Raw genomic sequence first — 24,965 nt, 5'->3', positions numbered from 1 at the left:
AATGGCTACGTTTAAGAGTCAGGCTCAGTTTCAGACAGTGTCTCTGTTTCAGGATCCAGCACTCTATCAAGCACTATTTCAGACTCAGGCTGTCGATCTCGGTTGTGGCTGTGGATCTCGGCTGTTGCTCTAGGCTCCGTCTGTGGCTCTGGCTCTCTTTCAGGGTCTGGTTCTGAATGAAGATCTGGTTCTGACTCTGATTCAGGGTCTCATGATGGCTCTTCCTCTGCATCTGACCCAGCTATGTTTCAGGGTCTGGCTCTCTTTCAGGCTCTGGTTCTGAATTAGGGTTTTGTTCTGGCTCTGGCTCTGGCTGTGTCTCTGGCTCTGGCTCTGGCTCTGGCTCTGGCTCCGGCTCCGGCTCCAGCTCCAGCTCCAGCTCCAGCTCCAGCTCCAGTTCCAGTTCCAGTTCCAGTTCCAGTTCCAGTTCCAGTTCCAGTTCCAGTTCCAGTTCCAGTTCTAGCTCCGGCACTGTATCAAGTACTGCTGCAGACTCAGGCTGTGGCTCCAGGCTGTGGCTGCAGCTATGTTTTGCGCTCCGGCCCTGTATCAAGCCCTATTTCTGGCTCTGGCTCTGGCTCTGGCTCTGATTCATGTTCTCCCTCTGACTCTGATTCAGGGTCTCGCTCTGGCTCTGGCACTCGATCAAGGATGGTTTCAGACTCAGGCTGTGGCTGTGGCTCTGCCTCTGTTTCAGGCTCAGGCTCTGTTTGAGGCTGTGTCTCTGTTTCAGGCTCCGGCACTGTATCAATTACTGTTGCAGACTCAGGCTGTGGCTCGTGGCTGTGGCTGTTGCTCTGGTTCGGGATGTGGTTCTTTTTCAGGCTCTGGTTCTGAATGAGGGCTTGGTTATGGCACTGATTCAGGGTCTCGCTCTGGCTCTGGCTGTGTCTCTGTTGCACCTCAAACGGTGGTTTGTTGTTGTTGTTGTTGTTATTTTCTTTCTGGGGTGGGACAAATGTTTAGTTGGGGCGGGGATTATTTTAAGTTTAGCATAATTGTTTCTTGCTTTGTTTTTCTTTTACTATTTTTTTAGGTTATTGTATAGTTTGTATTTTGCTTTTTAAGGGGAAAGGGTCAGGGCTGCCTGGGAGGGGGCCTCAGCCAACAGAATGGCTGGGGCAGGTTCCCTACGGGGGGATGTATTGGAACACCCAATCTCTGTTATAGCGGGTGGGAGGAGCAGTTGCGCTAAGACCAGACCACGTCTTTACCGAAGATCTGGTTCTGACTCTGATTCTGATTCTGATACTGGCTCTCTATCAAGGGCTGTTTCAGACTCAGGCTGTGGCTGTGGCTGTTGCTCTGGTTCTGGCTCTGGCTCTTTCTTAGGCTCTGGTTCTGAATGAGGGCTTGGTTCTGGGACTGATTCAGGGTCTCGCTCTGGCTCTGGCACTCTATCAAGGACTGTTTCAGACTTAGGCTGTGGCTGTGGCTCTGGCTCTGTTTCTATTCTTGCAATGGAATGTACACAAAACAATAATCCTTTCTATATAAATTTTCCAATACATTCTGAAAGCATAATAAATCCTTAATTGTTGTCCTTTTAGTTCCTTTATCACTCGAATGCTAGCACGGAGTCAAAACTATTATTGTATTTTTGAACATATCTTGTATAACCATCCCATTTTTCTGCAAATTTTTGCTTTGAGATTCCACTGAGTTTGCTAGTCAATTGAGCCGTCTCCACCAATTCCTGTAATTTGATTTGCCAATCTGTTATTTTTGGAGCCTCGTGATCTTTCCATCCCTTGGCCACAAGTATACGAGCTGCTGCGGTTGCATACAAGAATACCTCTCTTAGATTTTTTGGGATCTCTTTATCTAAAATACTTCATAGAAATGCCTCCGTTTTTTTCGTAAAAGTTATCCCCATCATCTTTTTTAATTCATTGTATATCCCCCCCCCCAAAAAAAATCTTAATCTTTTCACACGTCCATCACATGTGGCTCATGTCACCGTTATTTCCTCCACATCTCCAACAAGCATTCGCCATTTTTTTTATACATTCTTGATCATCTGGAAGGAGTGAGGTACCACCTATGAGCCATTTTCATCATGTTCTCTCTTATATTATAGCTGGCTGTAAATTTCAAATTTGCATTCCATCAGTTTCCCCCATCTTTTAGCATAATTGGACGGCCCACATCTTGGGCCCACTTTATCATTGAAGCCGTTGTTGGGAAAAAGCACCAATGCAAAAGCCAGCTGCAGGTTGCTGGAATGCAGAACAGGATGTTGTTGTTTCAAACTGTACTGTTGGCAAAAAGGGGGAGTCTATTCTCTGTACTGAGCACCGGATGTTAGCTCAGAGTGTCATCTGACCTGTACTGGAAGTACAGGGGTGGAGTTGTGACTCTTCTGATGGAGTCTGAAGGGAGCAGTCACGTTTCTATGTACTGCTGAATGACAGGAATAAAACATGTAAATAGACTCCTGTCTGTCTCATTTCCCCTCCCTGGGGGGGAATGCAAGGAGAGAGAAGCAGAGGGTGTGTTCTCCTCACATCTAACGAGGAGAATCGCCGGTTTACGACCACGTCTGCCGGGAGACGCAGATGGAATGTAAACAAGTATCTCACTCAGTTTGCCTCGGGGAGGCCAGTTACCTCTGACTGTGAGCTGAGATACTGACATATGGCAGCATTCGGTGGTTGCGATTCATCGAACATCTGCATGAGAGGCTGGTGGATTGTCCTCCTCTGCTCCAAGGGAGGAGATAAGCGTCTGAGAGCAGCCAGATGCTGAACAGACAGCTGGACCCAGAGGAAAGTGTTTTCCAAGCAACGGAGCTCAAGGTATGCTGCATTTCGGGCTAAAAGTGTGAACGCAGAATGATTTATTCTCTGATTCACTGGAGCTGCGTTTGAAAAAAACAACAGCTCCGGAAGGAGAGGCCTGCAGCTCAGAGGCTCAGCCTGCATTCCACGAATTCTTGTGGTTGAGATAAGCTTTCCTGTATGCACAGTTGCTAAGCAACGCCCGTCAGAGACGTGGAAATTTACTGGCTGCGCAGATGGCTCTGAAAGAGTGCCTGGGAAGCGAAAGATTGTTTTGACTATGTTTTCGATGCTGTGCAAGGTCTGAGAAACAGCTTGTAGTTTGCCTGGAAAGGCAGTAAACAATCCAGCAGAGGCTATTGGAGTTTTAGCAAGGCTGGAAAGTGAGAGAGAGGCTTGGCTTCAAGATGGATGCCAAGAAGGGGGGAGCCCTGCCTTATTCATCTCCCCTGACCAGTGGCAGTTATTCATCATGGTCTGGAAAGACGACTACCCCAGAAGGGGTGAGCAAGGATGATGCTGGCCAAGTTCCTAAGAGCTCATCGAAAGCTGAGGAGAGCTTTGACCCTAGATGGGGGAGCGAAGGAACTGTTCAATCTGCACTGGAAGTGAAGGACAGGGGGAGGGAAGAACAGAGTTCTAATTCCCCCGCTGCTGAAGCTACTGCAGAGCATGCTGTAGCATTGAGTGCTGTCCGATGTTACAATTGTGGACAGACTGGGCATCTACAGCGAAACTGTAGGAAGCCACGCCAGTCAAAAGGTGCCAAAAGCAGCTCTACGAAGCCTGAGGCGTCAGGCAAAAGCCATACCAAGTGCCAGGTGAAACCTGCAAAGGCTATGATGGCGAAAGGAACCACGCCAGATGTTGGGAACGCCTTCATAATCGACACGGGAGCGACGGTTCATATGTGCCCGCACAGGGAACTGTTTTCAACGTTTAAGAAGCAAAGCTTCGCTGTGAAACAGGCCAACGGTCAAGAGTTGAAAGCGACCGGAATTGGGACTGTGTATCTTGAGAGTCTGAACTTGACTATAAACAATGTTTACCTGGTTCCAGAACTGAGATTTAATCTGCTAAGTGTGTCGCAGATTGCAAAGAAAGGACTGAAACTGACCTATGATGCTAAAAGCTGCAAGATCTACAAAGATGGAGAACTGTATCTTACTGCCAGAGAGAAAGATGGACTGTATTTGTTGACTTTTGATCAAAGTGATTACATGAAATGTAATTCTTCTGATTCTAACGAAATCTCTCTTGCAGGTGTGACCAACATGAGCACCAGGAAGGTGACCAAGAAGGTCGACAGAGCATTTCAGCGGGTGTATGCTGATGTGATTGGTCTTCTAGAACCATCTAGAGGCGGTGCAAAATATTACCTTGTGTGTGTTGATTGTTTCACTAATTATTCTTGGGTTTTTGTGATAGAAAAACCACAAGAGACCTTAGAAAGGTTTCAGGAGTTTTGTGACAAGGTTAAAAATATGCATGATGCTAACATTGATTGTCTTTTCACAGATGAGAAACAAGTTTTTCTGTTACAGAAGTTTCAGAAGTTCCTGGATGGAAGAGGGATAGACCACAAAGTTGCTGTTTCAGCCGAAGCGTGGAACAGGGGGGTCTGTGTGAGGGTGAACAAAGAATTGCAAAAGGGGATGCATGCGCAATTGCTGAGTTCACATTTGCCACATGAATATTGGGCCGAGTCGCTAGCGTCCTATCTTCACGTGTGGGTGAGAAAAGTCTCAACAGAGTTAGGATGTTCTCCTTTTGAGAAGCTGTTCCATAGAAAACCTTCTGTTGCCTATTTCAAGGTTTTCGGGTCTCATGTGAGAACAGAAGCTCCAGGTGGAGTAAAGAATGCCAGAGGCATTTTTGTGGGTTATGAAAAGGGTCTCTACAGAGTAATTTTGTCTGAATCTGGTCAGGTGATTCTCACAAAGTTTCTAGAGAGTGCTCCAGAACAAGAGCGGGTAGTAGTACACACATTTCCCACAGGTGACAATTCAGATGATGATGATTTTTCTGATGTCACAGATTACAGTGGTACTGATGATGACAGTGATAGCTCAGAGAGTTCAGTTGTAACAGTCATTGAGAGGAAATCTCACACAATGGATAGACCTTCACAGGTGAAGGAAGAACCACTGATTGCTACTGGTTCTCAACAAAGTCCAGAGGTTGAACCAGTGAGCAGAGAGGATCAGAACCTCATACGCAGGTCTGAGAGAGTTACAAAGGGTGTACCACCAAAGAGGTACTCAAAAGAGTTTGCTAACTTAGCTGTTGCATGTGTTGCTATTGTTAACAACTCAAAACAAGTTGAAGCAGTGTCTAAGTCAGAGACAAAGACACAACAGAGAGTAGCAAGCCAAGGTAATGCAGAAGCACTCATTCCTTGGAAGCCAGACAACCAGAGAGGTACACTGGTGAAACCAGTGGTGGGAAGTTCCAAGGGTGGAACTGAAACAACAGGGGACTGTTATATGTATAACAACTGTTTGTTTTCTTCTCTGGATCGTGTTTTGCCTATTGATGCTTTTGGGGGAGGTTGTTGGGAAAAAGCACCAATGCAAAAGCCAGCTGCAGGTGGCTGGAATGCAAAACAGGTTGTTGTTGTTTCAAACTGTACTGTTGGGGAAAAGGGGGAGTCTATTCGCTGTACTGAGCACCGGATGTTAGCTCAGAGTGTCATCTGACCTGTACTGGAAGTACAGGGGTGGAGTTGTGACTCTTCTGATGGAGTCTGAAGGGAGCAGTCACGTTTCTATGTACTGCTGAATGACAGGAATAAAACATGTAAATAGACTCCTGTCTGTCTCATTTCCCCTCCCTGGGGGGGAATGCAAGGAGAGAGAAGCAGAGGGTGTGTTCTCCTCACATCTAACGAGGAGAATCGCCGGTTTATGACCACGTCTGCCGGGAGACGCAGACGGAATGTAAACAAGTATCTCACTCAGTTTGCCTTGTGGAGGCCAGTTACCTCTGACTGTGAGCTGAGATACTGACAGCCTTAACCTCCTCATCCATTACTTTGTAGTCTAAAAGAAGTCTATACATTTTTGCTATTATTTTGGTTTTACTATTCAGTAGTTCTCTTTCAAATCTTGAAGGCTCCTTTTCAAAACCTATCTGCTTATCCTGTCTGAACACTTCATTCACCTGGAAGTAATCTAGCCAACTAGAAAAGTGATCTTTTATTTTCTCATAACTTATCAATATTAGTTCACCCTCCTCCCTGTTACGCTACTGAAGCAATGCAGCCGCGAGCTGCTGGTAGCTTGAAAACAAAACATAATGGGAATGTTGGGACTGTTCTGTGGGAAACAGAGGGACAGTCAATTCACAGTGCAGAGGGCACCGGAATTAGCTCAGAGTGTAATATGAGCTGGACAGGAAGTGTTTGTTCTCTCTCGACTGCAGGAGTATGAAGAGAGCAGTCATGTTTTCTGTAATGCTGCAAAGACAGAAATAAAGGCATGTAAATACGTTTCTGTCTATCTCTTTCCCCTGCCCGGGGGGGGGCAGGAAAGAGGGGGGGTGTTCTTCTCATGCTGAGAAGGATCGCCTATCGCGACCTCTGCCTGGATCTTGCCGGGAAAGCAGACAGGGAGGTCAACAGGAGACCAAGCCGGGTGCCTGGGAGAGTTGCCAGTTTCTCCTGATAAAGGCTTGATTTCCGACATCTGGTAGCATGTAGCCGATGGTTTTGATCCATGAAAGCAACAAGAGAGGTTGATGGATCGTACTTCATCCTCTGCAAGGAGATAAGGAAGATATGGTAGTGTGCGGATGGAAGCTACAAGGACGGCTGAGCACCGGAGGAGGTGTTTGTGCTGAGCAACGGATTCCCTCAAGGTATGGTGATTTTATGGCTGTGAGAGGGAACGCAAATTGAAGCATTCTTCGGTTCACTGAGTGTCTGCTTTTGGGTGAAAACAGCACTGAGAGCCACATTCTTCGCATTCCTTGATAGTCTTGATAAGCCAGTTGCTAAGCAACGAAACGTCAGTAAAGTGGAAAGTTACTAGCCAACGGAAAAGGGGCTGGGACTGTGAAAGGCTGGAAAAACACTGGCAAAAATTCCAGCGTTTGTTTTGTCTGCTATCTCACTGCTCTTGGAGGGACTTTCAAAACAGCCTGCATTTAGCTGCAAAGTGCAATGCAGTGAACAGCCAATAGACTCTTGGAATTTTACAGGTTTGAGAGTGAGAGCTGAGGCTTGGATTCAAAATGGATACCAAGAAGGGGGGAGGCTTACCTTACCCACCTCCACTGACTAATGACAATTATTCCTCATGGTCTGTAAAGATGAAAGCCCTGCTTCAGAATCAGAGGATTTTTGGGGTGATTGATAACCCCATCCCTGCTGCACCAACGCCAGGTTGGAATTCACAGAATGTGAGAGCCAGGACGGCCATAATTCTGTGTATCTCAGATGATCAACTCGTGCATATTCAGGATTTGGAATACGCGCGTGAGATTTGGCAAACGCTGCGTAGAATACATCAGAGAGATGCTGGTTCTTCAGCGTTGCTGCATTTTGAAAAACTGACCAATCTGAGGCTAGCGCCTGATGGAGATGTACGAGCGCATCTGACAGAGATGAAATTCTTACGCCAGCAGATGGCGGAACGCAATTTCCCTCTACAGGAAGAGATATTCTGCTTCATGATTATTAACAGCCTTAATCGGACTTATAAAACCGTTACAAGTCAGCTGGGTTCTCTACCTGCTCGAGCTCTTACGACGGAGAGAATTTGTGCCGTGCTTCTCAATGAGAAAGACAGACTTGCTGCAATAGATGTCAAAGACAGGGGGAGAGAAGCTTGGAGTTCAAGCACCCCCGCTGCTATTGCAAGTGAAGAACAGGCTGTTGCTTTGAACGTTGTCCGTTGTTTCAATTGTGGACAGACTGGGCATCATCAGCGGAATTGTAAGAAGCCACATCAACAGGAAGGAGCTAAGGGGAGCTCTGCAAAGCCTGAGGCGTCAGGCAAAAGTCGTACCAAGTCCCAGGTGAAACCTGCAAAAGCATTGCTGTCAATAAAAGCCGCATTTTCAATGGAGAACGCTTTTGTTCTTGACACGGGATGCACGCAACACATGACATCACACAGAGATCTGTCTTCAACGTTTAAGAAGCAAAGCTTCACTGTGAAACAGGCCAATGGCCAGGAGCTGAAAGCGACTGGGTTTGGAACTGTGTATCTTGAGAGTCTGAACTTGACTATTAACAATGTGTATTTGGTTCCTGATTTAAAGTTCAATCTGCTGAGTGTTTCGCAGATCACAAAGAAAGGACTGACTTTGTCCTATGATAGAGAAAGCTGCAAAATCTTCAAAGATGGAGAGCTGTATCTTTCTGCCAGAGAGAAAGATGGACTGTATTTGTTGACTTTTGATCAAAGTGATTGCAAAAATTGTAATGCATCTGAATCTAACATGATTTCTCTTGCAGGTATGACGAAGGACGTCAAGAAGGCGACCGAGGTTAACAGGGCATCTCAGCGAGTGTATGCTGATGTGATTGGTCCTCTAGCACCATCTAGAGGCAATGCAAGATATTATCTTGTGTGTGTGGATTATTTCTCTCATTATGTGTGATTATATATACATTGCAGAAACCACAAGAAGCCTTAGAAAGGTTTAAAGAGTTTTGTGACAAAGTTAAGAATGTTCATGATGCTAACATTGATTGTCTTTTCACAGATGAGAAGCCAGTTTTTCTTTTACAGGATTTTCAGGATTTCCTGCATAAGAAAGGGATCAGGCACAAGACTGCTGTTTCTGCAGAAGCATGGAACAGAGGTGTCTGTGTGCAAGTGAACAAAGAATTGCAAAATGGCATGAAGGCGCAATTGCTGAGTTCACATTTGCCACATGAGTATTGGGCAGAGTCGTTAATGTTTTTTTTATTACAGTTGGATGAGAAAGGTTTCAAAAGATTTAGGAAGTTCTCCTTTTGAAAAGCTATTCCACAGAAAACCTTCTGTTGTCCATTTTAAGGTTTTTGGGTCTCATGTAAAGACTGAAGCTCCAGGTGGAGTAAAGAATGCTAGAGGCATTTTTGTGGGTTATGAAAAGGGTCTCTACAGAGTAATTTTGTCTGAATCTGGTCAGGTGATTCTCACAAAATTTCTAGAGAGTGCTCCTGAACAGGAGAGAGTAATTGTTCCCACATTTCCCACAGAGGACAATTCAGATGATGATGGTGATTTTACTGATTACAGTGGTACTGAGAGTAACAGTGATAGCTCAGAGAGCTCAGTTGACACAGTCATTGAGAGGAAGTCTCACACAATGGCTAGACCTTCACAGGTGAAGGATGAACCACTGTTTACTATTGGAACTGGTTCTCCAAAGAGTCCTGAGACTGAACCAGTGAGCAGAGAGGATCAGCACCTCATACGTAGGTCTGAGAGAGTTACAAAGGGTGTACCACCCAAGAGGTATTCAAAAGAGTTTGCTAACTCAGCTGTTGCATGTGTTACTATTGTTGACAACTCAAGACAGGTTGAAGCTGTGTCTAAGTCAGAGACAAAGACACAACAGAGAGTTGCTAAGCGTAACACTACATTCCCTAGCCAAGGTAATGCAGATGCACTCATTCCTTGGACGTCAGACAACCAGAGAGGTACACTGGGGAAACCAGTGGCGGGTAGTTCCAAGGGTGGAACTGAAACAACAGGGGAGTGTTATATGTATAACAACTGTTTGTTTTCTTCTCTGGATCACGCTTTGCTCGCAGTGCACATTGATTCATATGGGGAAGTATGTTACAATATTGAAGCAATGCAGCCGCGAGCTGCTGGTAGCTTGAAAACAAAACATAATGGGAATGTTGGGACTGTTCCGTGGGAAACAGAGGGACAGTCAATTCACAGTGCAGAGGGCACCGGAATTAGCTCAGAGTGTAATATGAGCTGGACAGGAAGTGTTTGTTCTCTGTCGACTGCAGGAGTATGAAGAGAGCAGTCATGTTTTCTGTAATGCTGCAAAGACAGAAATAAAGGCATGTAAATACGTTTCTGTCTATCTCTTTCCCCTGCCCATGCTACCAGATGTCGGAAATCAAGCCTTTATCAGGAGAAACTGGCAACTCTCCCAGGCACCCGGCTTGGTCTCCTGTTTCTCCTGATAAAGACTTGATTCCTCACACTCCCCCCCTTAATATTGTGTTATACGTTATCCACTTCTCTTTGATGTTGTTACTTTTTTTAACAGATATTGCTTCTAGTGGAGAGTTCCATCTTGGGGCTTTCTGTTCCAAATATCTTTTGTATTTTCCCCATACCTTATATATAGCATTTCTTATTATATGATTTGAAAAAGTCCTATGTGACTTTATTTTCCCATAATTAAGATAGCCATGCCACCCAAAACGGGTGTCATGACCTTCTAGATCTAAAATATCCCAATTTTTTAATAAATACCAATCTTTCTTTTTTTTTTGTAGAGCCCGAACAGGTTTATTATGTTTTTTTTTTAATAAAATTTTTTATTGGTTTTACAAAAATTTTTATAGACAATACAAACAAATAGAAAAACAAACAAACATGCATAATTTCGTATCCTTTTTTCATAAACCTCACTTCTTCGACTCCCCCAAACCTCCCCTTTCTACATCCCCATTTCCAAAATTATTTCAGCAGATCCTAAGATTTATTTTTATCAAATTTATCCCTTATTTATTTTTTTCTTTTACTTAATCTTTTGTAGCTGTAATCCCCTTTTTTTAAAACCTCGACATTTTAGCATTCATCAATTCTATAATATTTCTTAAGATAAATTTTAAATTTCTTCCAATCTTCATCCGCCGTCTCTTTCCCCTGATCGCGGATTCTGCCGGTCATTTCAGCCAGTCTCATATAGTCTATCACCTTCATCTGCCATTCTTCCAGAGTGGGTAGATCTTGAGTCTTCCAATGCTTTGCGATGAGAATTCTTGCTGCTGTAGTAGCATACATTAAAAAAGTTCTGTCTCTCTTTGACACCAATTGGCCGACAATGCCCAAGAGAAAGGCCTCTGGTTTCTTAGGGAAAGTACATTTAAGTACCTTTTTCATTTCATTATATATCATTTCCCAGAAAACCTTAATCTTCGGGCACGTCCACCAAAGGTGATAGAAAGTACCTTCAATTTCTTTACATTTCCAACACTTATTGTCAGGCAAATGGTAGATTTTTGCTAGCTTGACTGGGGTCATGTACCACCTATAGATCATTTTCATAATATTTTCTTTTAAGGCATTACATGCCGTAAATTTTAAACCGGTGGTCCACAACTGTTCCCAGTCAGCAAACATGATGTTATGACCAATATCCTGTGCCCACTTAATCATAGCTGATTTAACTGTTTCATCTTGTGTATTCCATTTCAGCAACAAGTTATACATTCTTGACAAATTCTTAGCATTGGGTTCTAACAGTTCTGTTTCTAGTTTTGATTTCTCCACCTGGAAGCCAATTTTCCTGTCTTGTTTATAAACCTCCATTATTTGATAATAATGGAGCCAATCTCGTACTTTAGTTTTCAATTTCTCAAGACTCTGTAGTTTCAATTTGTCACCCTCTTGTTCCAAAATTTCCCAATACTTTGGCCATTTGGCCTCCATATTGAGTTTTTTCACAGCTTTAGCCTCCAAAGGCGACAACCATCTAGGAGTTTTGTTTTCCATCAAATCTTTATATCTAATCCAAACATTATATAATGCTTTTCTGACAATGTAATAATAATAATAATAATAATAATAATAATAATAATAATAATAATAAATTTATTTATATCCCGCCCTCCCCAGCTGAAGCTGGACTCAGGGCGGCTAACAACAATCAAAATAGCTCAACATTCTAAAACATTCATTATAAAATTAATTAAATCAAATTAAAATCAAATTAATGGCAACCATCAAGCAAAATTTTGTGCAGATTGCCAGAGGAGGGGGTCAGGCTGCGCCCTGACAAAAGGCCTGGTGGAACAGCTCTGTCTTGCAGGCCCTGCAGAAGGATGTCAGGTCCTGCAGGGCCCTAGTCTCTTGTGACAGAGCGTTCCACCAGATTGGAGCCGCGGCCGAGAAGGCCCTGGCTCTAGTTGAGGCCAGCCTAACCTCTCTGAGGCCTGGGATCCTTAGGGTGTTTTTATTTGCAGACCGTAAATTTCTCTGTGGGACATACCAGGAGAGGCGGTCCCATAGGTACGAGGGTCCTAGGCCGTATAGGGCTTTAAAGGTTAAAACCAGCACCTTAAACCTGATCCTGTACTCCACCGGGAGCCAGTGCAGCTGGTACAGCACCGGATGGATATGATCTCGCAGAGAAGACCCCGTAAGGAGTCTTGCCGCGGCATTCTGCACCCGCTGGAGTTTCTGGGTCAGTCTCAAGGGCAGCCCCACGTAGAGCGAGTTACAATAATCCAGTCTGGAGGTGACCGTCGCATGGATCACAGTGGCTAGGTCAGGGCGAGAGAGATAAGGAGCCAACTGCTTAGCTTGGCGGAGATGAAAAAATGCCGCCTTTGTTATAGCTGTAATCTGCGCCTCCATAGAGAGGGAGGTATCAAAGATTACACCCAAACTCTTCACGGATGATGCTGGCACTAATTGCACCCCCGCAAGAGACGGGAGTTGCCCCCTCAATCCCATATCGCTCCGTCCCAGCCAGAGGACCTCTGTCTTCGAAGGATTTAACTTCAACCGGCTCCCACGTAACCATCCAGCCACAGCTTCCAGACATCTGGTCAGTGTATCTGGGGCCGAGTCAGGATGGCCATCCATCAACAGATAGAGTTGGGTGTCATCGGCATACTCATTTTTATGTGATTTTTAAAGGCCTTATGCACCTTAACTTTGTCATACCATAAATATGCATGCCATCCAAATGCGTTATTAAAACCTTCTAAATCTAGTATATCTGTAGTCTCAAGGAGCATCCACTCTTTCATCCAGCAGAACGCTGCTGATTCATAATACAATTTTAAGTCCGGCAGGGCAAATCCCCCTCTTTCCTTTGCATCCGTTAATATCTTAAATTTTATTCTGGGCTTTTTGCCCTGCCAGACAAATTTCGAAATGTCCTTCTGCCACCTCTTGAAACAGTCCATCTTGTCAAGAATTTGCAATGTTTGAAACAAAAATAACATTCTAGGCAATACATTCATCTTTATAGCTGCAATTCGGCCTAACATTGAAAGCTTCAAATTTGACCATATTTCTAGATCCTTTTTAACTTCTGACCAACATTTCTCATAGTTATCTTTAAACAAATTCAGATTCTTAGATGTCATATGAACCCCTAAATATTTCACCTTCTTAACCACCGTCAAGCCTGTTTCATTCTGGAACTTCTCCCTTTCCATGACTGTTAATTTTTTCTCCAAAACCTTAGTGTAGTGGTTGGGAGTTACTCGTGCGTAATCCTGCTCCGTTTGAGCGTCGGATTGCCTGGTTAAACCCTCCGGACTGCGCAGCCCATCTTAGCATGGCTGCCCTTAGTCACTCGTAGAATCTGTCTGTGGGCGTTTCTTAAAGCGTTGCCAACATAAGAGTTGTTTGACGCCCAATCGTTTCCGCCTCTCTGTGGGCGTGGGCAGCGGGGTGCTTGGGCTCTCCTCGCTAACTTCCAACGAAGAGTCTTGGAGCCCCTGCACCTCCCTGTCCCGTTGCTCTCCCTGATCCCTGGTGTTACACTCATTCTCTTCCCCTTCTTCCCGGCTGAGTCTCCCTCTAGCGCTTGGACCTTCCCCTGCAGAATCTGAGACCCTTTCCTTCTCCCGTGCCTCTGATGGCAGTTCCCTGACATCCACCTCCCTCCCAGAGCCCCCTTCACTCCCCCTCCGACCCGGGGGCTCTATTGCAGCCTCTTCTCGGGTCGGCGAGCCAAGGAAACCCCTGAAAGAGCTGTCCTCCTCATCTGTGGGTGTGAACACCTCTTCCCACCTGCCAAGGTTCCCACCCAAGGAATAACTCTCCCAATCCGATTCTTCTTCGGATTCTGAAAACCCTTCGAAACTCTCTTCCTCCTCTGTGGTGCCGAACTGTTCTTCCCAGAATCGCTCTAAGGGCTTGGGCTTATCTGGGAACCGTCGGTGGAACACTTCCACCATGTGCTCGTCGCCCACTGCCTCTGCTGGCACCCACGTGTTTTCCGACCAGGGCTCTCCTTCCCACGCCACCAAGTACTGCGCCTGCCGCCCTCGCCACCTTGAGTCCACTATCTCTGCGGCCGAGCTCTGGTGTTCCCTCTCTTCTACCTGTGGTTGTGGCAAGACTTCTACCTCCCGCCCCTCGAATTCCCGCCCCTCTCTGTGTGGTGAGAGTAAGGACCTGTGGAACACGGGATGTATTTTCATGTTGTCGGGCAACCTGAGCTTGAACGCCACTGGGTTTATCTGTTGTATGACTTCAAACGGGCCCAGTCTTCTGGGCTGCAACTTCTTGCACCCTCCCTTAAAGGGTAACCCTTGAGTGGACAACCACACGCAATCCCCCACCCTAATGGTTTCCCCTTCCCTCCGGTGTTTATCTGCTTGCTTCTTGTAACTGGCTTTGGCCCTTTCTAGGTTCGTCTTGAGCTGTTGATGTAACGCTTCCATTTCTTCCACAAACTGTTCAGCTGCAGGCACACTCCAGCTCTGTTCCTCATTACCCGGGAATGCCCTGGGATGACACCCATAATTGGCCAGGAAGGGGCTCATACCGGTGGACACATGTTCAGCATTATTGTACGCAAATTCTGCTAGCGCTAGTTTCTCTACCCAATCATTCTGCCTTTCGCTAACGTAGCAGCGTAAGTATTGCTGAAGAACACTGTTTGCCCTTTCCGCCTGCCCATTGGTTTCTGGGTGTCTCGCTGTCGAGAAGCTGACCTCGACCTGCAGTAGGCTCATGAGCTTCCTCCAGAACCGGGAAGTAAATTGTTTTCCGCGGTCAGACAAAACCCTCAAGGGGGCGCCATGCAGCCTGAAAATGTGTTCTACAAACAACCTTGCCGTTTCTTCTGCCGTCACTGCATGGGAGCAGGCGATAAAATGGCACATTTTGGTTAGCAAGTCGACTACTACCATCACTGCTGTTTTTCCCCTCGATTTGGGCAAATCCATCATGAAATCAATTGACACCACCTCCCAGGCTTTGTTGGGTGTGTGTAAGGGTTCCAGCAAACCCGCTGGCATCATGCGTTCCCCTTTGGCCCTCTGGCATCGGTCACAACCTCTTACATATTCCCTTACATCTTCCCTCACCCGTGGCCACCAAAATTGTCGGGTCACCAGCATCATGGTTTTGTGTTGCCCAAAGTGCCCCGCTGTGGGGGTGTCATGTAGTTGTTTGAGTACCCTTCTTCTTAGAGCCTCCCCCGGTACGTACATCGCCCCCCTGTAGTACAACACCCCTTCCTTCTCTTCAAACCCCTCTGGTGCTCCCCTCCCCTCTTGGAGTTCCCTGATCTTTGTCCGGGCAAATTCATCGTCCCTAGTGAGTCCGGCCAGTTCTCTCGTGCCCACTAGAGTCCCCCCCCCCACACACCCATCGGTCCTCAGGTATGATGTGGCAGGTCTCCGGCGGCCCCTCTCCTTCGAAGTACTCTGGTTTCCGTGAGAGAGCGTCTGCTCTCACGTTTTGCTCGCCGGGCACATACTGGATTTCGAAGGAAAACTTGGAAAACTCCTGCGCCCAGCGGATCTGTCTCTGGTTGAGCACCCGTGCTGTCCGCCAATATTCCAAGTTCTTGTGATCTGTGCAGACCTGGATCTTATGCTGCACCCCTATCAGCAAATGGCGCCACCGACGAAAGGCGGCGTAAATTGCTAGCAGTTCTCTGTCGTACACGGTGTAGTTTTGTTCCGACTTGCTCAGCTTCCTCGAGAAAAAGGCAAACGGTTTCCATTCTTGCTTGTTCAGTCCTGGCTGCAACAGAACCGCCCCGATGGCTCTGTCTGACGCGTCCGTCTCCACCCTCATTGGTTTCTCCAAATCCACATGTAGTAATTGTTCCTCCGACGCGAATGCCTTCTTCAAATTTTCAAAGGATTGCTGGGCTTCCTCCGTCCACACAAACTTTCTTTTGCTACTGAGACAGTCTGTGATTGGGGCAGTCAAGTGCGCAAAGTTCTTGATGAACTTCCTGTAGAAATTGCCAAAACCTAGGAACCTCTGCACATCCTTTCGGGTCTTTGGGGTCTTCCACTCTAATACTGCTTGCACCTTGCTTGGGTCCATCACTAAGCCTTTGTCAGATAACTTGTACCCCAGGAACTCCACCTCTCGGGCATGAAACTGACATTTCTCTAGCTTGACCCACAACTGGTGTTTCTGCAAACGTTGTAGCACTTCCCTGACATCTCTCACATGTTGTTCCTCATTTTCTGAATAAATCAAGACGTCGTCCAGGAAAGCTACACAGTTCTTGTAAAGCAGAGACCCCAACACGTGGTGCATGAAAGCTTGAAAACAGGCGGAGCCTGACTGTAATCCGAAGGGCATAACAAGATATTCAAAAGCCCCCAGGGGTGTGAACATGGTGGTCTTCCATTCATCCCCCTCTCTCATCCGGATTAAGTTGTAAGCCCCCCTCAGATCTAGCTTGGTGAAAATCTTTCCCTTCCTCACTCTCGTCAGAATGTCATCAATTCTGGGCATCGGGAACGTCGCAGGTTCTGACACCAAATTTACCCCCCTAAAGTCCACGACCAGTCTCGGTTTATCAGTGTCCTTTTTGTCCACAAAAAATACTGGACTGCCCCCCACTGCCTTGGACTCTCTTATAAACCCTCTCTTTAGGTTCTTGTCGATAAAGTCCCGTAACTCCTTCATCTCTCTGTCTGACATGGCATACAGCTTACCCACCGGCAGCTGCGCCCCAGGGAGCAAATTGATCTGGCAATCGAACGGCCTGTGGGGTGGCAGTCTATCTGCCTCCTTTTCACTAAAAACCTCCTTCAGATCAGCATATTGCCGTGGCACCTTCCCTTTACCCTCCACTGCAGTGCTTGCCACTCTGGCTACGCTCATCCTTGGCGTTTCCCCTCCTAGGCAGTGCTGCAGGCAGTAGTCAGACCCAAAGCTGACGGTCCTCTGATGCCACGCCACCACCGGATCATGTTGCGCTAACCAGCTCATCCCTAATATTATTGGGGGACCCGCTAATGAGGCAACGTGGAAAGCGATTGTCTCTGAGTGCCTAGACACTCTCATTCTCATCGGTGGGGTCTGGTGGGTAACTTCCCCCCCAATCAGCTCCCTCCCATCAATGGTGGTGACTTGCAGAGGTGCATCCAAAGGTAGCAGGTGAAGCTGATGCTCTAAAGCAAAGTCCCTGCTAAAAAAATTGCATGAGCTTCCTGAGTCCAGCATACCTTGAACCTTCACTGGGTGCCCACTTGGGAGCTCAAGCACCACCTCAATGGCAATTGCTGCTCTTGGAGAATCTGGTTTGGGCACATTCATTGGTTGTTGGCTCGGCTGCTGTGCCCGCTGATTGGCAGCCAAGCGTTTCCATTTCCCTGCTCCGGAGTCTGGGGTTCCTCCTCCTCGCCCCCCACGGCCCCCACCATTGCTTGCCAGGCCTTTCTTTGTGGGCAGACTCTGGCAAAATGTCCTGGCCTTTGGCAAAGGAAACATTTCTTGGTCGTTTTTACATCCTTTCCCTCCTTTTTGCGACTCCCGCTGGCGTTTGAAACTTCCTGGGCGCACGCACCGCCTATTTCCATTGGCTCCGCCGGCGGGGAAGGCTGCCTAGGTATTCTAGGAATGCGGTAGTCATGACAACGCTGCTCTCTCCCTTCCCGCCTCTCCTGAGCCCGCGCTTCCTGTCTTACTCCAATCGCAAGGGCTGCCTTGGTCAGCTGGTCCATAGACTGTGGGCGGGGTGCGCGCGAAAGCTCATCCTTGACCGTTGGTGACAGCCCCTCCTCAAATAGCATTTGTATGGGTTCCGCGTCCAGCTGCCACCCCAGACGATGAACAATCATGGCAAAACGTGACCAATAGTCTCTAACTGACCCTTCTCCCTGCTTACAGCTTAGCAGTTCCCGTTTGGTCACACTCTGCTGCACATCGCTACTGAACATAGCATCCATCGCCTGAAAGAATTTCGATAGATCCTCCATGGCGTCATTCTGCGTCGCCATAAGCAGTCGAATCCACTCTCTCGCCCCGTCCTCCAAGTGCCCCACAATATAAGCAACTTTGGCTGCGTCATTTTCAAAATCATTTTTCTGCAGCTTCAAGGCATATTCTATTTCTGTTCTAAACGCCCCATACTCTTGAGGCTTTCCCCCAAACTTGTGCACCAGTCCCGGTACCTTCCTCGCTATGGGGGTGGGTTTCCCCATGGCATCCAGCGACCGTCGTTCGTCCAGCCTCGCCGTCAGGATGGCTATGTGCTCTTCCAAATTGCGGTTTCTCTCCTCCAGCGATTGGCCTCCAGCCGCCCCTCCCGTGGCTCCGGCTCCTCCGGTCTTACTCATGATGCCCCCTTCTGCTTGTTGTGCATGAGCAACTTTCAGGGACAGACAGATTGCTGTAGTGGTTGGGAGTTACTCGTGCGTAATCCTGCTCCGTTTGAGCGTCGGATTGCCTGGTTAAACCTTCCGGACTGCGCAGCCCATCTTAGCGTGGCTGCCCTTAGTCACTCGTAGAATCTGTCTGTGGGCGTTTCTTAAAGCGTTGCCAACATAAAAGTTGTTTGACGCCCAATCGTTTCTGCCTCTCACTGCGCGGGAGTCTCCTGCGCAGGGTGGGCGTGGGCAGCGGGGTGCTTGGGCTCTCCTCGCTAACTTCCAACGAAGAGTCTTGGAGCCCCTGCACCTCCCTGTCCCGTTGCTCTCCCTGATCCCTGGTGTTACACTCATTCTCTTCCCCTTCTTCCCGGCTGAGTCTCCCTCTAGCGCTTGGACCTTCCCCTGCAGAATCTGAGACCCTTTCCTTCTCCCGTGCCTCTGATGGCAGTTCCCTGACACTTAGTCTTTTGTTTGTTCAATTTAAATCCGGCAACTTGACCAAAATCTTGAATTAACTCTAAAACCCTTTTTGTACTAGTGTCTGGCTCTTGTAAAGTAAGTACTAAATCATCTGCGAAGGCCCTTAACTTGTACTGTTTAGCTCCGACCTGTACCCCTTTAACCAGCTGGTCACCTCTAATCATGTTTAGCAACACCTCCAGAACTGATATAAAAAGTAGTGGGGAGATTGGGCACCCCTGTCGTGTCCCTTTTTCTATTTTAAATTCTTCGGTTATCACAATCAACTTAGCCTTTTGTTCAGAGTATATTGCACGAATACCATTCTCAAATCCTTGGCCTACCCCCATTCCATAAAGATTCTTTTTCATAAAACTCCAAGAAATATTGTCAAAGGCTTTCTCCGCGTCCACAAATATCAGAACTGCTTTAGTATTTAAATTCACCTCTAGTAATTCCTCACATTATCTGATAAATGTCTTTTTGGGAGAAAGCCTGTTTGGTCCTTATGAATCTCTTCCATCAGCACTCTTTTCAGTCTTTTTGCCAAAATGTCTGCAAAAATTTTGTAATCCACATTAAATAAATACCAATCTTTCAACCAGAGAAGACAGGAGGCTTCGTAATATAGCTTCAAATCCGGTAACCCGTAGCCACCTCTTTCAACAGTATCTATTAATATCTTATGCTTTACTCTTGGTCTTTTACCCTTCCACAAAAATTTAGAAATTTCTTTTTGCCACTTGTTGATACTGCTGGTCTTTCCTGTAATTGGAATCGTTTGGAATAGAAAGAGTAGCTTCCGTAAAACTATCATTTTAATTACCGAAATACGGCCCAGGAATGATAAATTTCACCTTGTCCATGTCTCCAACTGTCTTTTGATATCTTTCCAACAATTGGGATACTGCCAGAGAGACAAAGTCCATCATGGCCCCAAGCCGTCTGCCGGACGATCCATCGATCTCCTGTAAGCACGCAGTATCAGCATTTAGCGACATGAGTTTCTAGAAAATATCTTGCCACATTCTAGAGCTCATGCACACTCTATCAGCAGATAATGCACAGCAAAAGTCACACTCGGGAGAGCATTATTTACAAGTTTTATTCAGCGTTGATCAGAACAAAGAAAGACATGACTGCCTGCGTCAATGTCTCCAGACACAGAGAGTGAGAAAACGAAAGCAAAAGACACAACAGAAACATCCTGTGAAAACAGGAAATACGCAGGCTGTGACACAAACATCCTGCTCCCTTTTAAGGTGGAACGGAAATATCCTAACATCCTCCCCCTTTCCGTGTAACCTGTAGTACCTGTGGTTCAACCCAATTGCAACCTTTGTACGTAAACCTTAAGTTGTTCTCTGTTAACAACCTTAGACAACAGATCAGCAGGAATTTCATTTCCTGGCATGTAGGACACCTGAATGAGTCCTTTCTGAATACACTCTCTTGCACGATGTAGCTTAATCTGCAAGTACTTGGTTCTTTGCTTGCAACTCTCTGAGTTCAGCAAAGCCAACCACGATCTATTGTCTTGATACACTTGTACAGGACATTTCACAGAAACTCTGATGTCCTTAAACAGTTGCATCAACCATTCACAATCAATGAGTGAAAATGACAGAGCATTGAGTTCTGCTTCACAGGAACTTAGGCTTACTGTCGTCTGCTTCCTGCACAACCAGTCAAACAGGCAGTGGTTGTACATGTAGCATACTCCAGAAGTGCTAGTACCATCCGTGGTGTCACTTCCAAAACTTGCATCTGCAAAGATTTCAAGACCTCCAGTCTTCTGACTGGTGAACCTCAGCCTGTAGTGCAAAGTCCCTTTCAAATAGCGGGCTATGTGCTTCAGAGCTTTCCAATCCTGAACAGTAGGATTGTTAGCATGTCTGCTAAGCAGGTTAGTGCTTACAGCTATGTCGGGTCTTGAACATCTAGCAATGAAATTCAACTTGCCTAGAATGCATCTGTACAGCGTAGTGTCAGAAAACACTTCAGCAGTACTGTCTACCTGGTAACCTGTCACCATCGGTGTGTCTGCTGGGTTTGCATCAACCAAATTCTTTTTTTTTTCATCTTTAAATTTTTATTCAATTTTCCTTTTGCTTATATTGGTTACAACCATAATTACAAATATACAGTTTTTGAACCTCCACCAGCACCTCCCACAATCATCCATTTTTCTTATTTTCCCGCATTTTCTATATAATATTGCTGATTTGCCATTATCTTACACCTCTCTGATTCTGTCGTGCAATATACCTTACAGTATTACAAAGTCTCTTTAAACCCCACTAGCGTTGTTTGTTGATCACATATAGATTCCAGATATACCGCAAACTTTCCCCAGTCCTCGATGAATTTTTGATCTTTCTGATATCTTATTCTTCCAGTCATTTTGTCCAATTCTGCGTAATCTATGAGTTTCATCCTCCATTCATTCAAAGTCGGCATTTCCTCCTGTCTCCACCTCTGGGCCATCAGTGTTCTTGCCGCTGTGACAGCGTATTGGAACAGTTTGTAGTCCCGTCTTTTTATCTCTCTTCCTGTTATACCTAGCAGGAAGGATTCTGGCTTCTTAACAAACGAATATTTAAACATCTTTTTCAATTCACAGTAGATCAATTCCCAGAATCCCCTCACCTTCCTGCAATCCCACCACATATGAAAGAGAGATCCCTCTTTTTCTTTGCATTTCCAGCACCTATTGCATGTCTTATACATCTTTGCCAGTTTTGCCGGTGTAATATACCACCTGTACACCATCTTCATTATGTTTTCCTTTAGTGCTGTGCATGCAGTAAATTTCATGTTTTCGTTCCATACCTTTTCCCAATCCTCTAATTGTATACTGTAACCAAAGTCTCTGGCCCACTTAATCATGACCGACTTAATCTCCTCGTCCTTTGTTTGCCATTCCAAAAGTAATTTATACATTTTCGAAATTATCTTAACATCATTGTCAATTATATCTGATTGAAATTTAGACACTTTTTCTATGTAACCCTTTTCTTTAAGATCTTTGTTAAACATTGCATTTACCTGAAAGTAATGCAGCCAATCATAAACCTGGTCCTTGACTTGTTCATATGGCTTCAGTTTCCATTTCTCCCCCTCTTTCACTACCAGTTCGCCATATGTTATCCAATTTGGTCTCATATTAATATTTTTTACTGACATTATCTCTAGTGGTGACAACCAGTGCGGGACTTTAAATTCCAAAATATTTTTCTACCTGTCCCAAACCTCTATTAAAGAACCCCTAATAACATGGTTAGTGAAACCTTTATGGACTTTCTTCTTCTCCAACCACAAATAGGCGTGCCATCCAAACCTATTACCATGACCCTCTAGATCTAATAGTTTGTTGTTATTTAACTTTATCCACTCCTTTAGCCAGCAAAGACAAGACGCCTCGTAATATAATTTTAGGTCTGGCAGGGCAAAACCGCCTCTTTCCTTGGCATCTGTCAGTAACTTAAATTGTATTCTTGGCTTCTTGCCCTGCCAGATATATCTCGAAAGCGTTCTTTGCCACTCTTTAAACACACTTATTCCCCTGATTATAGGGATCATTTGAAACAGAAATATCATCTTTGGGAGCACACACATTTTGATTGTTGATATTCTGCCCCAAAAGGACAGTTTCATTCTACCCCAGGTTTCTAAATCTTTCTTAATTCCCTTCCACGCCTGAATATAGTTGTTCTGATATAAATCGATGTTTTTTGGGGTCAGCCATATTCCCAAATATTTTACCTTTTTGGTCACATCAATCCCTGATTCTCGTTGCAATTCATCCACTAGACTCTGGTCGATATTCTTAACCATTATTTTTGTTTTCTTTTTGTTTAACGTAAATCCGACCACTTTACCAAACTGGTCTATTTCCTCCAATACCTCATTTAAACTGTTTTTAGGTTCTTCAATCGTTATTACTATGTCGTCGGCAAAGGCTTTAATCTTGTATTCATTTTTGCCGACTGTCACCCCCTTTATTTTATCATTGTTCCTTACTGAGCCTAAAAGGACTTCCAGGACTGTTATAAATAGTAACGGCGAGAGAGGACACCCCTGTCTGGTACCTTTCGATATCTTAAATTCTTCAGTGTGTATGTTATTCACGATCAATTTAGCTCTTTGTTCCGAATAAATTGCCCTTATTCCGTTATAAAATTCGTTCCCAACTTCCATCATTTCTAAATTTTTTAACATAAATTCCCACGATATATTATCGAAAGCCTTCTCTGCGTCCACAAACATTAATAGAGCTTGCTTCTCATTCCTTACAGACAGATATTCCAGAATATTTATTATGTTCCTAACATTGTCTTTCATCTGTCTGCCCGGGAGGAAGCCTGCCTGGTCTACATGTATTACTTCCTGCAGTATCTTCTTTAATCTTTTTGCTAGTATTCCAGCAAAAATCTTATAGTCTGTGTTCAGCAGAGATATTGGCCTATAATTCTTTACTTGTGTCAAATCAGAGTCTTGCTTAGGAATAAGTGTAATAAAGGCCTCTTTCCACGTTCCGGGGATATCCTGTTGTTTCAGTATGTTGTTCATAACTTCCTTTATTGGTACTATTAAGGCGTGCCTCAGTTCTTTGTAATAACTGGATGTTAAACCATCTGGTCCTGGTGCCTTCCCTTTCTTCAGTTCTTTTATTGTTTCGATTATTTCCTCATTTACAATTGGGGCGTTCAGTCGGTCTTTCTTATCTGTCGGGATCTTTTGCACACTTTTTTTCCTTTAGAAATCTTTCTATTTTCTTCATGTTGTTCTTTTCTCTGTTGTTATATAAATGTTTGTAAAAATCCAGGAATCCTTTCCTGATAGCTTTAGGGTTTTCAACTTCTTCTCCATCTAAGATAATTTTGTTAATTGTACTTTGTTCCTTCCTTTTCCTAATTTGCCACGCAAGCCATCTGCCAGATTTATTAGCAAATTCAAAGTTTTTCTGTCGAAGCCTTTTGATATTCCATTCCACCTCTTTATTAATAATCATTGCGAATTGTGTCTGCAGGACTTTAATATTCTCTTTTATTTTTAAGCTGTTTGGATTCTTGATTAATTTTCTTTCGTTGTCCATTATTTGTTTTAAAATTTCCTTCCTCCCTTTCTCCCTGTTCTTATTCTTAATCACATTCTGTTGAATAAAGAATCCTCTTATTACTGCTTTGCTTGCATCCCAAACTATACTCATTTTTGTGCCCTTATTCATATTGTCCATAAAGTAATCTGTCAATTTTTTTCTTTGCCTCTTGAATAAGCTTATGATCATCCAGGAGATAATCATTAAGTCGCCATCTAAATGATCTTTCTTCATATCCTTTAACCTCCATTTTTATTGGACTGTGGTCTGATATTGTTTTTGGTTGTATCTCAATCTGTCAGATTATTGGAGTTAGCTCATTAGAGACCCAAATTTGATCGATTCTTGATAGAGATTGATTTGGTTCGGAGTAAAACGTAAACTGCTTCTCCAGCGGATGTCTCAGTCTCCATATGTCAATTAGATTGAAGTTTTTTATCATAGTGAAAAAAGTCTTAGGCAATTTTCCTTCTCTGCTTACATCTTTTTCTCTTAACCTGTCGATTTCCAGTGAAACCACCCCATTCATATCCCCCATAAGTATCATTTTTTGGTCCATGTATTCAAACAACTTTTCTTCCAGATTGCATCAACCAAATTCAACCTGGTTAATACACCAGCAATTTTCTGTGTTTGGTGTACCAGAAAATTACCTGCTTGGTCCTTCTCCACCTGCAGAGAAAGATAGTTGGATACCTCACCAAGATCCTTCATGTCAAAGTGCTCCTTCAGCTGAGCTAGGGTGCTTTGGTAAAAAGCCTGATTCTTCCAAAACATCAGAAGATCATCAACAAAACATAAACAATACAGTTTGTTTTGCCCCTCCTCCTTGACAAACACACATGGATCAGCTTTGCCCTGGTGAAAACCTAGAGAAAGCAATGTCTCAGTGAGCTTTGTGTTCCAACACCTGGCACTCTGCTTGAGACCATATAAGGATTTCCGCAGTTTACAGACCATTCCCTTCTGTATCTGCATCCCATCAGGTGGAAGCATAAACAGCTCCTCCCCCAAAATCCTGTACAAAAAAGCTGTATTAATGTCATGATGGGAAACATGCAGTTTCTCCTCCGCAGCGATCTTGAGCATCAGCCGAATGCTCTCATATTTGACTGTGGGTGAATAG

At 45.0% G+C, this 24,965-nt stretch overlaps 1 long non-coding RNA gene across 1 annotated transcript in view; it reads left to right on the top strand.

Moving 5' to 3' along the window:
- Nucleotides 1–2,475: 2,475 nt before the first annotated feature.
- Nucleotides 2,476–24,965, top strand: part of LOC310697718 — a 911,745-nt gene continuing 889,255 nt past the window's right edge. Inside the window, exon 1 of the long non-coding RNA XR_014521157.1 lies at nucleotides 2,476–5,389. This is a non-coding gene — a long non-coding RNA (uncharacterized lncRNA). The remainder of the gene's footprint in view (nucleotides 5,390–24,965) is intronic.

Source organism: Podarcis liolepis (assembly GCF_965112155.1).
Source record: "Podarcis liolepis genome assembly, chromosome: W".
In the NCBI taxonomy this organism is placed as follows: domain Eukaryota; kingdom Metazoa; phylum Chordata; class Lepidosauria; order Squamata; family Lacertidae; genus Podarcis; species Podarcis liolepis.
Note: the sequence above shows the minus strand (reverse complement) of the source record. Positions and strands in the feature narration are given on the sequence as shown.